General features: G+C 44.3%; 1 protein-coding gene and 1 long non-coding RNA gene across 3 annotated transcripts in view; both read right to left on the minus strand.

The window, feature by feature from the left end:
* LAMA4 (laminin subunit alpha 4) overlaps window positions 1–14,357 on the minus strand; it is a 576,642-nt gene that overhangs the window by 409,009 nt on the left and 153,276 nt on the right. The gene's annotated exons all lie outside the window — the stretch shown is intronic.
* Window positions 10,885–12,256, minus strand: LOC138468507 (uncharacterized). The gene is made up of 2 exons (XR_011268289.1): window positions 11,910–12,256; window positions 10,885–11,796 (listed from the first exon to the last, which is right to left on the minus strand). It is a non-coding gene; the product is annotated as an uncharacterized lncRNA (long non-coding RNA).

Consider the following 14,357-nt stretch of genomic DNA (forward strand, 5'->3'; position numbering starts at 1 on the left):
ATTCATGCCTCGCCACATTTTCATTAATTTGTGTGGCAGAGAGGAGGGGAGAACATAACTTGCATTTCCACCGCCTCCATTCCTCTCCACCCTACAAATGCCCCAACATTTGCACTGGCATGCATTTTCATGCCGGCACAAATGCTGGGGATTCCTATCGAGCACACTGGCTTTATGCCCCAGTGTGAAGCGGGCAGACTCCATAGGGATCCATTCAATTACAATAAAATGCTGCCTGCCATGCGAGTATGGTAGGCGGCGGGTACTTGAAATTGTAAATGCTGCCTACCATGCACACATGTATGCCGCCTTTTGCCCTGCACATTAGCACTCTGCAGTGGAAATGACCATAATCTGGCTGCAGGTTGTCATCTACATGTATATCTGGATGTAACAGCTACACAGCGACAAATTACGAAATGGAGCAAAATGAGCTCCTGAGAATATTGCAACTAAAAACTAAAACTATAAAGTTAATTCACAACACAATCACTTTCTGGCAATAGGTGAAGAGCATGGATTGCAACACAGCACATTAGACTGTGCAAGCACATCTGGCTACATATCCACAGAAGCAAGAGTGCCCACCAGCGCAGTGATAAACTGCCAGGACACAATTTTCAAAGGGACAAATCAAAGCCTCCCATGAACATGGACAGTCATCACAGTCATCATCGATCAGCAAATACACATCAGTCTGCAGACACCTGGGTCTGTGACAACAGAGTCAGGGACTACCAACCCTTTAGTGACACTTGGACAGTAATACTGTGCCATTCCCCTGTCACTTCTAATGGCTCATGATAATATATAATGAGGTCCCATCTTTGGGGTTAGGTGATGGGGCGGAGGAGACCATGACAAATGGATAGCATCACTTTAAAGAACAGGAAACCCGTTTTCAAGTAGGATATGTCTCAAGCTTCAGCCAGAAGGAAGGAAACCTGCGATAGCAGGACCCATGAGTGTATTGCTAATTTAGGGGTGCCATTGCCTGCAACCAACCAGCATTCAACAATGGTTCAGTGGGAGACAGATATCTCACGGCAACAAATCACAAACTGTAGCAAGGGTTGCTCCTGGAGGGAATCGAGGATCAAAGTGTTCGCACGCTGAACGCATCCAAGGAAACAGGCCACAGATAATACTGTACTGGTGGACTATTGAGAACTTCAAGATGATGGCCAATGTTCTTTCTTAAGGGTTTGGCCAGACAAGCAGCGGCAAGAGACACAAAGCAAATCAGTGCAGCTGAGGAAAACTCAATCACTGTACTCAGATGCCACAACTCCTCAGTTGAGCAAAGGGTGAGAGGCCCTGGGAGATGGGTCTGCACTGCCCTATAAGATGCCTGCAGTTACTTACGGAGAACAGACCTGAAGCTGCTCTGCCTCAATGAGACCTGGAAAATCCTGACTCAGGCTTTGCAATGTCTCAAAGTCTGGGCTCCTTGAGCCTGGCTGGTGAGGAGGACCACCTAAATAACTCAGTATTCTGATTACGCTGATGACAGCAGACAAAACCAACCCATCCAAGATAGAGAAGTTCAGGAGACACTCAAAAACGCCCTTTGACGGTGAGTGACATTTGCTTGACGGTGAGTGACATTTGCTTGACTGCCAGGAGGCGGAACCTCGGAGGAGTGATGGATAGACTTTATGGAATTTAATCTCTCTTTCATCTAATCATTCCACCCAAATCCTGGGCTCTTTGTTTTATATAATATGCCTAGTCGAATCGTATTTTACAAATCTTGAGTTGTCTGCTGGCCCTTTGGCCATGTCACTGCTAGACGTAGTAACTGGTTCAGAAAAAAAGGAATTGAAGTATCCCCCTCATTGGTAGCTGCCACAAAAGTGCAATCCTCCTCAGCCTTGCGCCTCACTGGGTACTCAATCACTGTCATGGAATAATTAGTCTTTGACCTCCTGGCCAAGACAACACTGAAACCTGTATTACTGGACCGCCAGCAGCAGCATCTGCCACTCAGCAGTGGGCTCCAGACAGGACCGGCCCCCTGCTTGCATGCTGATGCTTAACTGCTCATGCAGGTGTCCTGTGATCATTGGCCACACTCAATGAACTTGCATAATATCATCAAGACCAGCCCCATACAGGTTCCATGAGGGCAGCAGTCAGGACCAGCTGCAGCACATTTCAATCACCCCAAATGTGCTGCATGAGACCCATAATACAGAAATAGAGACCAGCAAGAACAGAACCTGTCCATTCAAACTTGTATTTCAAGCAGTAATTAAGTGGTTCACAAAGCCCTCATTAAAGGCAGCAACCCATGACATCTACAGCTCCGAGCAATACGTGCACACAAGACCTACATATGAGGCACCTCTTAATACTCCTGTAACACCGCTGATGACACCCAGGCAACTGAATCTTCAGCCACTCATAGACAACTGACTGGACCAACAGGACAACCACACCCACAACTGACACAGATACCAAATCCCCACCAGTCACACAGAAACACCACTTAAGGAGCAAAACTGGTGGCACACTACTTCTAAGAGAGTGTATGATGCAAATAATGTTCATTTATGTACGTACCATTGCCCTGTCATCTTTGTGATAACAGAACATTTAGGCAGGGCTGTCAGAAGATGTGGTGAGGCCCGGGGCAGAACATTTGGTGAGGCCCCCTTACAATTTTTTGCACTCGGCCAGTGGCGGCATATCCGCACACAAGAGACTTGAGAAATCTACCCTTGAGTTTGTGTGCAGGATCCCAAATATGGTTTATTACTACTTTCTCTACTGAAGAAAGGTTCATGCCAGACTAACTTTTTTATCATATGAATAAATATATATATAAGATGGCATGAGCTCTCCACTGCGCCACCTCCAATTCTCTTAGGGTCAATCACTTTTCCAAGCAAAGAGTTGATGGCAGATCTCTTTCTTCGGCTGGGGCCTCCCTCTGGAAACAGCCTCCCTGCCTCGCTGAAACTTGAGGAGAACCATCTCCGGTTCCGGAAGCACCTCAAGACCTGTTTATTTTCTTCTGCCTTCTCTCTTCCTCTCCCTTGCTGATCACCTGCCTGATCCATGCACTGGTCACCTGGTCAAGCTCTGAATTCAGGCCCAGGTCCCTGCCTGTCCTGTTGCAATCCCGCACTGCCTCTTGGCTCCCGTGCACTTATGGTCTGTATCTGTAACCCTACAGTCGCCGCTCTTGCTCGTATTGTCCACCCGTTTGCTGCACTTATGAGTACTCACACTTGCCACCAGTTGGCTGCACTCTTGTTTCTCCTTTGTTCCTGCACTTCTGCATCCTACCCCATCCTCTGCACTTCTCCCCTCCCCGATTCCCTGCTCTTGCATGATCTGAATGACACAAGGCCTAGTAAGATCTGTGTTTTGTCCTACTCTTTTGTTTCTCCCTCCTTGCCTTGTCGCGCCTAGAAACACTTGCGTACAGGCATGTTATAAATGCCATATCATATCATTAAGGACCACCCTGCCCCTGTTTGCGCATTAAAACACACATCATACACAGTGACACATGATGTACAGTGGAGGCTGGTACATTTCTGAACTTAAGAGGCTTAAATGTTTGTTCCAATTAGTCAGGATCAACAGAGCACAGTGAGGGAGCCCAAACCAAACAAGGGTGTCTTGGGGGGGGGGTTCTCATTCCCAAGAAAATGTTTGAAACATTGGGTTAAAAGTTGGCATTTTATAGCACTTTCTTTGCAAAATTGGGTAGAAATCCACACAGTTTGCAATTGGTTTTGTATGGAAGCACATGGAAATTCCCAATAGTTGCAAATCACAAATTGTGCACAGGAACATTTTCCAGTCAGGAATATTTGCCATTATTACCATGTACGGATTCCCAACCAGTAAAAATGCCATGCCAAAGAAAGTATATCCAGCCTGACTGTGTACCATAAGTGTTATTACTGGCTAGATTGGCCTACATTCAAAATGGGCCAATTTAGCCAAGTAGTATGTTTGCTTTAACCTTGATGCATAGTCCTGTGCATCAAGGGTAAAGCAAAAAGAGCACTGGCAATGCTAACGGTTTGGGCATTCGTGTTGGCATGGGAAAGGCACTTCTGTATTGGTATTAGCTGGCCATTGATAGTGCCGGTGCAAAACGGTTTGAGTACCTGAGCAGCCAATAGCAGTGCCTCGTAAATGCCTAATACTTATACACAAGCCAATACTGTTGGCTTTGCCAATGCTTATTTTTAAAAGAATTTCAGCAAAAGACATGCAGGGTGTTTTTAAATTGAGTGGCCAAAGGCAGACCTGATTAAGACATTTTTATTACACCAGTTACGTGTTTACAACTCCAAAGAAGTCATGAACTCTTAGAAGTCTCCTTTGAGGAAACACTTACAGGCACATTGAGGGCAAAGTTTGATGGCTAGCCATGTTTAAAGCTAGCCCAAAGAGTTCCAGTGAGGAATTGTTTTGGGTGGGGAGGGCAGGGACTGGGTGAGAATTGCCATAGGGATTAGCATGGCCATGAGAAGTCATTTCACTGTTAGCACCTGCATTCGTATCCATACATTTTTAGGTAAGTGAAATCGTGATGTGGGGTTAGCACTTGCATGCTAGGGAAGTGATTAGAAGGGAAGTGGTGACATGAGACATCTCATTCTCACAGCAGTTCTTAAGTGTGACATTTCAGAAATGAAGGCAAGAGGTAGCTGCTTGTAACATTGAAACTTCACCAGAATAGTCTCATTCGAAAAGTGGAAAGATTTTAGGTGCCCCCACACAAGGAAGTTTGCCCCTTCCTCACAGCTACTGACGTTACACCTCTCCCAACATTTGAAGTATTAGTCCCCTTTCCCTCCTGACATTTTAGCCTAGGTGCACCTCTGATGCCATGAACCCACCCCTTAATGAAGTGGCCCCCAGGGCTGCTACATTTAGAAGTGGTGCTGAACACACACTCACAAAAAACACTTTCACCCATGCATTCAACGACCAGTTACACAACTCCATACATGCATGTATACATAAAACCAAACACAGCATTGACACAAACATCAACATGCACGCATGCATTCATACATACATACACATATACATACTAATTTAATTTAAATACACATATACAATTTTAATTTAAATTAAAAAACACTTACCCTACCTCCATGCACCCTTAAAAAGCATCCACGCAGCCGACACGTAGACATGCTGCCTGACAAGAGAGAACTCCTCTCCCATCAGTCAGCGTGGTCACGCTGAGCAATGTGAACACACTGACTGACAAGAGAGAACTCCTCTCCCATCAGGCAGCGTGGTCATGCTGAGCAAAGTGAACACACTGACTGACAAGAGAGAACTCCTCTCCCATCAGTCAGCGTGGTCACGCTGAGCAACGTGAACACACTGATTGACAAGCGAGGAGTCCTCTCTAATCAACATGAACACACTGACTGACAGGAGAGGAGTCCTCTCCCATCAGTCAGTGTGGTCACACTGACAACATGAACACACTGACCTACAAGAGAGAACTCCTCTCCCATCAGTCAGCGTGGTCACACTGACAACATGAACACACTGACTGACAAGAGAGAACTCCTCTCCTGTCAGTCAGCGTGGTCATGTTGAGCAACGTGAACACACTGACTGACAAGAGAGAACTCCTCTCCAATCTGTCAGCGTGGTCACGCTGAGCAACGTGAACACACTGACTGACAAGAGAGAACTCCTCTCCCATCAATCAGCGTGGTCACACTGACAACATGAACACACTGACTGACAGGAGAGTAGTCCTCTCCTGTCAGTCAGCGTGGTCATGCTGAGCAACGTGAACACACTGACTGACAAGAGAGAACTCCTCTACCAGCAGTCAGCGTGGTCACACTGACAACAGGAACACACTGACTGACAAGGGAGAACTCCTCTCCTGTCAGTCAGCATGGTCATGCTGAGCAACGTGAACACACTGACTGACGAGAGAGAACTCCTCTCCCATCAGTCAGCGTGGTCACACTGACAACATGAACACACTGACTGACAAGAGAAAACTCCTCTCCTGTCAGTCAGCATGATCACGCTGACATGAACACACTGACTGACAGGAGAGGAGTCCTCTCCCATCAGTCAGTGTGGTCACACTGACAACATGAACACACTGACTGACAAGAGAGAACTCCTCTCCCATCAGTCAGCGTGGTCACACTGACAACATGAACACACTGACTGACAAGAGAGAACTCCTCTCCTGTCAGTCAGCATGGTCATGCTGAGCAACGTGAACACACTGACTGACGAGAGAGAACTCCTCTCCCATCAGCCAGCGTGGTCACACTGACAACGTGAACACACTGACTGACAAGAGAGAACTCCTCTCCTGTCAGTCAGCATGATCACGCTGACATGAACACACTGACTGACAGGAGAGGAGTCCTCTCCCATCAGTCAGTGTGGTCACACTGACAACATGAACACACTGACTGACAAGAGAGAACTCCTCTCCCATCAGTCAGCGTGGTCACACTGACAACATGAACACACTGACTGACAAGAGAGAACTCCTCTCCTGTCAGTCAGCATGGTCATGCTGAGCAACGTGAACACACTGACTGACGAGAGAGAACTCCTCTCCCATCAGCCAGCGTGGTCACACTGACAACGTGAACACACTGACTGACGAGAGAGAACTCCTCTCCCATCAGCCAGCGTGGTCACACTGACAACGTGAACACACTGACTGACAAGAGAGAACTCCTCTCCTGTCAGTCAGCATGGTCATGCTGAGCAACGTGAACACACTGACTGACGAGAGAGAACTCCTCTCCCATCAGTCAGCGTGGTCACACTGACAACGTGAACACACTGACTGACAGGAGAGGAGTCCTCTCCTGTCATTCAGCATGTCCACGTTTTCAGCTGAATGACGGGAGGCAGCAGAGCTCACTTCTGAGCCCTGCTGCCTCCCATTATTTTGCTGTTTGTTGCAGAGCCAAACGGCTTCACAAGAAACAGCAAAATCATTGCAGGGGCAGCACAGTCCCCGTGTGAATAAAGGACACGGGAGACTGTGCTGCCTTCCACTTAGGAGAGGGGGCCGCGAGGCCCCCAGCAAGCGCGAGGCCCGGGGCAGTTTGCCCCCCCTGCACCCCCCTCGTGACGGCCCTGCATTTAGGGACCTATATCAATGTAATCAAAGCCTGGCCGACACGTAATTACTCATGCTTAACTTAAGAGACACTTTAGAGTGTAAATGTGAATTATCTCCATCAATTAATTTTTTTGATTTTGTCACATCAACAACCTGTGTGTTTTTTTACACTTTATTATTAAGGAACCTTGTATCTACAGGTTGCATTTCATGTGTTTCTCTGTACTTGCACGTTATAATAGGACGTGAATGATTTCAACACAATTTTCTTATAACATGGCAGTTCACACAACTGCTGGCTATTGATGTTGTTTGTAACATCTAGTGCCTGACAGGGTCGCACATTTCAACATTATTAGTGGCTTGGTTTTGCCATGTAACAATTGGTACACATGCATGTCCCTTACATGCATGTCTTACGTTCATCACATCAGTACACGTTTCTATAAAGGACGGCCATCTTGGTTGCCACGTTGTCACTCTACTAGGGCAGTACGTTGGGCGCTCCTTACATTTGTCGATTTGGTAAGAGGATCTGCTTAGTTTTTTTATCTTCCCATACGATAAGTTCGTAGAGTTCAGTGGATGACACATTTCTTATTAAGACTCATTAGTTTCCTTGATTCCGAGAAATTTTGGTGATTTCTAGAATTTAATCGATTTGGAGGTGAGATTCTTACTTATTTGAGTACACACGATGTTGTATTGTTGACTCATTGGATACACAATTTGTGATACTGATTTCACATTTTGTTATACATATTTTAGCTTCTTACCTTGGTGGATTTCATTTTGGTTACATCTTTCCTACAAAGGGATGTCTTACTATAGTTGCTTTTGGATAAGTGTTATGTGGTTAGCATCCGATGAATCTATAAAAAATCAACGTAATCTTGTTCTTACAGATTGCTCTACGAGTTGGCATCTGCGGATTTCCTACATTTAATAGCAAGGCTTTTGCCCTTATCACGTTGCATTGATTGAGATAATCATATGAAGTATGACTCGCAAGAATCTATTTAATACTGATGCAATGTTAATACCTTCAGCAACATTTGGATCTCACAAAGCTTTTTATTATTGTAGATTGAATTTTGGAAATATGAAATTTGTATATGAATATTCTGTTCCTGATGAAGGGATTTAATCCGGAAACGCGTCAAGCTTTGTCCATGGATACATTTGGCAACACAAATTATATATTTGTTTCTAAACGCTATTTCAGAGACTTGTTTTAAGTTTTCTTGTGATTTTTAGAATGATCCATATTCACCTTCTTCAAACTGTATATTCACTGCATCTCCAAATTTACTTAACTTTTAGTTGTTCACCAACTATGGATGGTGTGCAGGGGATGGGAGTAACCTTCAATTCAGGACACTGATATCAGCGGTTCTATGGAAAGTACAATTTATGTGCCACAGTTGTCGATGTTCTTCCTTGCACCAAGTGTTTCCTTAACACATTGAGCATGTTTTTGACCATTATCTTTACTAATTGAGGTGTGCTTCCCTATAGTTTTTCTGTTCACACTAGCTCAGAAAGCTACAGAAAATGCAAGACTTTGCCCAAGCTGAAATTCTGCATTTGCATGTGACGTACAGTTTTATGTGAAGGTGCTATAACACAGGTGAAAAATGTACTGCGAGCAACAGAAAACCAGGATATGATTGGTAGGCACTTCTGTGTTTAGATCTAGAAGGGATGCTCAATTCACGATCAAATACCACCAGATAGGCCTACCCATCGGGGGTATGATGGCGATGGGGGCCAAATGCAGGTCCACTTTCAGTAGGAAGCTAGACAGACGTCAAGCAAAGGCAGAGCATGAGAAGTATGATACGACAACAGGTCCTTGGAGTTGCACACGCTAACATTGATGAACAAGGTAAAAGTGGTTGCAAGTCTCATTTACAGGATTGCATGTCAATCAAATGCAAGCTTGGACATCTGTAGGTCTTTTCAGCACTACTGGGTCATGTGGTGCAGAAAGAAAGGATCTTGGGGTGGTTGTGTAGAGCTCTCAATTCGTTATGAGCTTCATTACTTACTGGGTCTTATTCACCCATGGTTGTCTATGCCACCATGTGCCATTGCACAATGTGATATGATCAGTAAGCAAGCTGTAGCCACACATTCGATTGACCCATCCACATGTCCTGGTTTTGTCTGACAGGTCCTGAATTGCACCATGCTCCTTTTGCCATAAACATTCAGAGTGCCTCTGCCATGCATCCTGAAAGAAGGGCAAATGCTGCCAGAGAGTTACTGCTATGCCGCAGCCTTATATCTGAGGAGGGCCTCTTTTGTTAGATGTGACAGTACCTTAGCTATTATGGCATCCCTTTACCGCTTTTCTTTAACCCATAATGAACCAGAAGCCACAGATAATGTGGAAGTCGTTCTTCAGATGAAAGATCTGGCAATCAGACATAATAGGTGGTAATGAAGGCCACATGCATCCCCGATAAGAGATTGGAATTGGACATTCGGGATGCCACTCTGATGGGGGCTGGGTCACTACGGGTGAGCCTAAAGTGTTATTTCTCTGGCTGTGACAAGGAATAAAGACATGAATCATGGGTATGGTACCAACATTGCTGACCCCTTTCCGGGAGGTCAGACAGAATTGTGGGCCAGGTAGCTCAGGGAGGCTCTGATTTAGACAACATAGCTTCTCAAGTGGGCGGCAATGACAGCGATGGAGCGGGGCATTGTCACGGGCACGAGACGGATCATGGAGGAGGGTAAGAGTCTCATGGCTACATTTTGTGCAAGGTAGGGGTCTTTCAAGAGACTTGTCTCATAGATTGAAGAAGAGCAGAACAGGACAGAGCAGACCAATGAGGCTGATTGGGAATTCGGTGAAGACACAGTGCACATGAGACAGGCAATGGCTACCCCCACATTGGTGTTGACTCACTTTTTGCCTGTACAGAGAGATGTTTTTCAAGATGTGATGAATATCTTGCTTGCACAGCTGACACCGGCTGGTGTGCATGAAGTGAGCCTAATACGGCTGGTGAGGCACCATTCATGTCCCGTGCGTAGTGAGGAGGAGTGTCCACCTTCTGTATCAAAGGAGTTCAGCACTCAAGCCCTTACAGAGGTTACTCTAAATGCTCTTGAGCCCACGTTCTCTATGCAGCAAATCTCCACACACACGATAGGCAGATCTGTACCCGGTGTCCTTAGGCATGGGACCTGAGGCGCTAGATCCTTCTCAGATCACTGATCCAGGTGTGGAAGTGGCAGGTAGCTTTAGCATAACAGCTGAAGGGATACTGGAGGATGCAAGCTAGGCATGTGGGAGAACTTTGGGATTGGCCTTTGGGCATGGAAGATCTTCTACTAGAGTTAGCCAGGGGACAAGCCTGGGAACTGGTAAGGGATCCCACCACTCAGGCACTGTGCATTCATTGTGTATGGTGTGTTGTCATCTCACCACCCAAGCATTGGCTGTTCTCATCGGTTCCTCAGTTACATCTGTTTTATTTTATTTCTGTGGTATATATCCTGATGCAGTAATTCTATTGTTTGGGTAATAGGTGCTGTAGCTAATTCTTCCAGGTGTTTTTTTGCGGTAGGCGTCACTTCAGCATATTTTTAATATGCCGATTTCCATTGTCTTTCAAGGGGGAGAACATGGAAATGGGATGGAAAAATAACTGTTGGATGCCCGTTACATGCAAACACTGAAAAGAGCAGGGTAACTCTAGCCTCTGGACCAGAGTATTATAATAACATCAAGAAACAGAAAAGATATGTCCAGAGCAAAATATGTTTAGAAAAAATGTATCCAAATTTATTAAAGGTGATACAAAAATTGAAAACTAGTGAATAAATCACTCAAAATTATTATACACTGATCATTTTAACATAACAGAACAGCAGCAACAATATGCCGAAAATCGGCTAAAACTTCATCACTCATACTCAACATACATAGTACATACATACACACACAACTCATCATACCGTGGCATACATCCAAAGTACTAAAAACACAGAAAACATGCTAAGAACCAATGGGGAAGAGGAATTCATAACTAGTCCCCATAATAACACTCATTATTGCGGTGTTTACAAACAATAGAAATAATTCACAAACAATCTATTGTCAGGGTGGATAGGAAGAACAAATGCAAAGATCACATCCCTGTAGAATTTTTCTCTCGACCGGTTTCGACGTGTAGTGGTGGTTAACTGAACGTCTTCCTCAGGAGGTGGGTGTTACCATTCTGAAAAACAAGTACGCAAAAGCGACTATAAGCTACTACATGAAAAAGTCTTTGCCGACTGCCTGTAACATACAATTAAAGAAGGAGAAAAAGGACTGCTGCTAGCAGCCTAAGTTATTAAAAACAATTAAGAACCGTGTATACCATAGTGAAAATAAGCATATACGGCCCCCGCTACAACAGCTGTGTAAACCAGAACAAGAGGGTAAGTGACTCCCAAAAGAGAACCGTGCAAGATGAAAGGGAACCTTCAAGACCATGGTGGATCGGCAACAAGAATGTATATATATAATAATATATATCTAAATACCAAAAAAGCCTGACCAATGGCAATGTCTGTATCTAAAAAGAACTAGTAGTGGACTAACCTGATGAAAACCTAGCTGCTGCAAAAATCTATGCAGTGTAGTGTGGCCAGTCACGCGAGACAATTCAGGACTAAAACATAACCTGAAACCAGAAACAAGACCAGAATGCACTAGGTCAGATAAATAAAAAAATAAAAAACCTAGGTTCAAAGTGGAGTGCCTATGACTAAGGCAAAAATAATAATAATAGCTCACCTGGAGGGAGCCCCATGCAGTTTAAGATGATCCAGCGCTGCATGTATTTGAAAAGTGAAGAGGCAGCGCAACTTAGCCTGAGCCTTCAACGCCGTCTGTAAATGACTACAAAAGTGGCAAAAGAGCTTCATTACAATGTTAAATGGCAAGCAGTGACCCACGGCTTACCAGAGTACAAGGGCACTGCATGAAATGCCTCTAAAAGATCTCCAATAAAATGGGAGGAAGCCTACAGACAACCACACCGTTCTGGGGGATCCAAAAGGTGTTTAAATGTAAATGCACGAAAAGCCCAATAAATCAAATGGAGCTACGAGCACAATTGAAATGAGAAGGTAAACTTAAGGGCAAATGGCAGCTGTCTAAGATGAACGGTGCTATGTTTAAATATAAACACACGAAGTGCCAAATAAATCAATTGGAGCAACTTTGAACCTAGGTTTTTTATTTTTTTATTTATCTGACCTAGTGCATTCTGGTCTTGTTTCTGGTTTCAGGTTATGTTTTAGTCCTGAATTGTCTCGCGTGACTGGCCACACTACACTGCATAGATTTTTGCAGCAGCTCGGTTTTCATCAGGTTAGTCCACTACTAGTTCTTTTTAGATACAGACATTGCCATTGGTCAGGCTTTTTTGGTATTTAGATATATATTATTATATATATACATTCTTGTTGCCGATCCACCATGGTCTTGAAGGTTCCCTTTCATCTTGCACGGTTCTCTTTTGGGAGTCACTTACCCTCTTGTTCTGGTTTACACAGCTGTTGTAGCGGGGGCCGTATATGCTTATTTTCACTATGGTATACACGGTTCTTAATTGTTTTTAATAACTTAGGCTGCTAGCAGCAGTCCTTTTTCTCCTTCTTTAATTGTATGTTACAGGCAGTCGGCAAAGACTTTTTCATGTAGTAGCTTATAGTCGCTTTTGCGTACTTGTTTTTCAGAATGGTAACACCCACCTCCTGAGGAAGACGTTCAGTTAACCACCACTACACGTCGAAACCGGTCGAGAGAAAAATTCTACAGGGATGTGATCTTTGCATTTGTTCTTCCTTTCCACCCTGACAATAGATTGTTTGTGAATTATTTCTATTGTTTGTAAACACCGCAATAATGAGTGTTATTATGGGGACTAGTTATGAATTCCTCTTCCCCATTGGTTCTTAGCATGTTTTCTGTGTTTTTAGTACTTTGGATGTATGCCACGGTATGATGAGTTGTGTGTGTATGTATGTACTATGTATGTTGAGTATGAGTGATGAAGTTTTAGCCGATTTTCGGCATATTGTTGCTGCTGTTCTGTTATGTTAAAATGATCAGTGTATAATAATTTTGAGTGATTTATTCACTAGTTTTCAATTTTTGTATCACCTTTAATAAATTTGGATACATTTTTTCTAAACATATTTTGCTCTGGACATATCTTTTCTGTTTCTGGATGCCCGTTACATGCCACGTTTTCTATGAATGCTTTTCTTTCTGTCCAGCAATTATCCTTCTGTCAATCATCCAAGATGTGCATTCCCCTCGCGACATGGCACTGCATGTTCTTGCTATCCTGCATTGGTGCTGACATCTATTTCCTTGCGGTATAATGCATTGGCCCTGTACTTTTCTGTTGTGTTTTGGTTAAAGACTGAGTTAATCTCTGCATGTTGGGTGTATATTTCTGTCTATGTACATTTGGTAAATGTTCTCGGAGCAACGATTAATGTTTGAGGTTTGAAGATACTAAGTGCTTGAAGCAATGGTCAGGGTTTTCATCAGTTGGCATTATTGATTTAGGCTGTGGGTACGGTTCCATTGAAGAAGCGATAGTCACCGGACTCTGAGCATGTGGGGTCTGGGCGAGTATGGTTTATTTGCATGTGGACTTCACCGTTGCTCTATTCAATAATCGTTTGGGGGGGGCATTACTGGGACTCGGACATGCTTGCATTTGATTCCTAAAGTGTCTAATATTTACAATAACACATGCACATTTTTTTCTGAAAAATGAAAGTGTGCAAAATAATGTATTTGAAAAAAAATGTATGAATCAATGTTTATTTACAAAGTATATCTTCAGAGAGTCGATCACATAGCCATCAAAATGGTATGTTTCCGAGGGGTGCCAGCTCTGAGCTCTACCACCTGCGCTCCTGTGGGGAAGCTGTGAATATCCCAGGTCTTAGTTAGAGGAGCAAATTGCTTGAGTGTCAGGAACACCCTGCCCGAAGAGTAAGCCTCACAGGGGGCGGTCAAGAAACCTCAAGGGGAAGGTGTCTCCCACACGTGGCAAAGAGGCGAGGGGAAACAGGTGGGAGTGGGATTGTAGCAGTGCTTCTAGTTCCTCGCCACTGTCATCGAGAGTTGCACTAACTTACTTAATGGGGCTGAGATCTGGATGGTGGCATGTGGAGAAAGGATTGCTTTGTGGAGTGCTAGGAACGTTACAAATCCGCA

The sequence above is a fragment of the Ambystoma mexicanum genome, chromosome 4q, assembly GCF_040938575.1.
Source record: "Ambystoma mexicanum isolate Mex_15411 chromosome 4q, UKY_AmexF1_1, whole genome shotgun sequence".
Lineage (NCBI taxonomy): Eukaryota > Metazoa > Chordata > Amphibia > Caudata > Ambystomatidae > Ambystoma > Ambystoma mexicanum.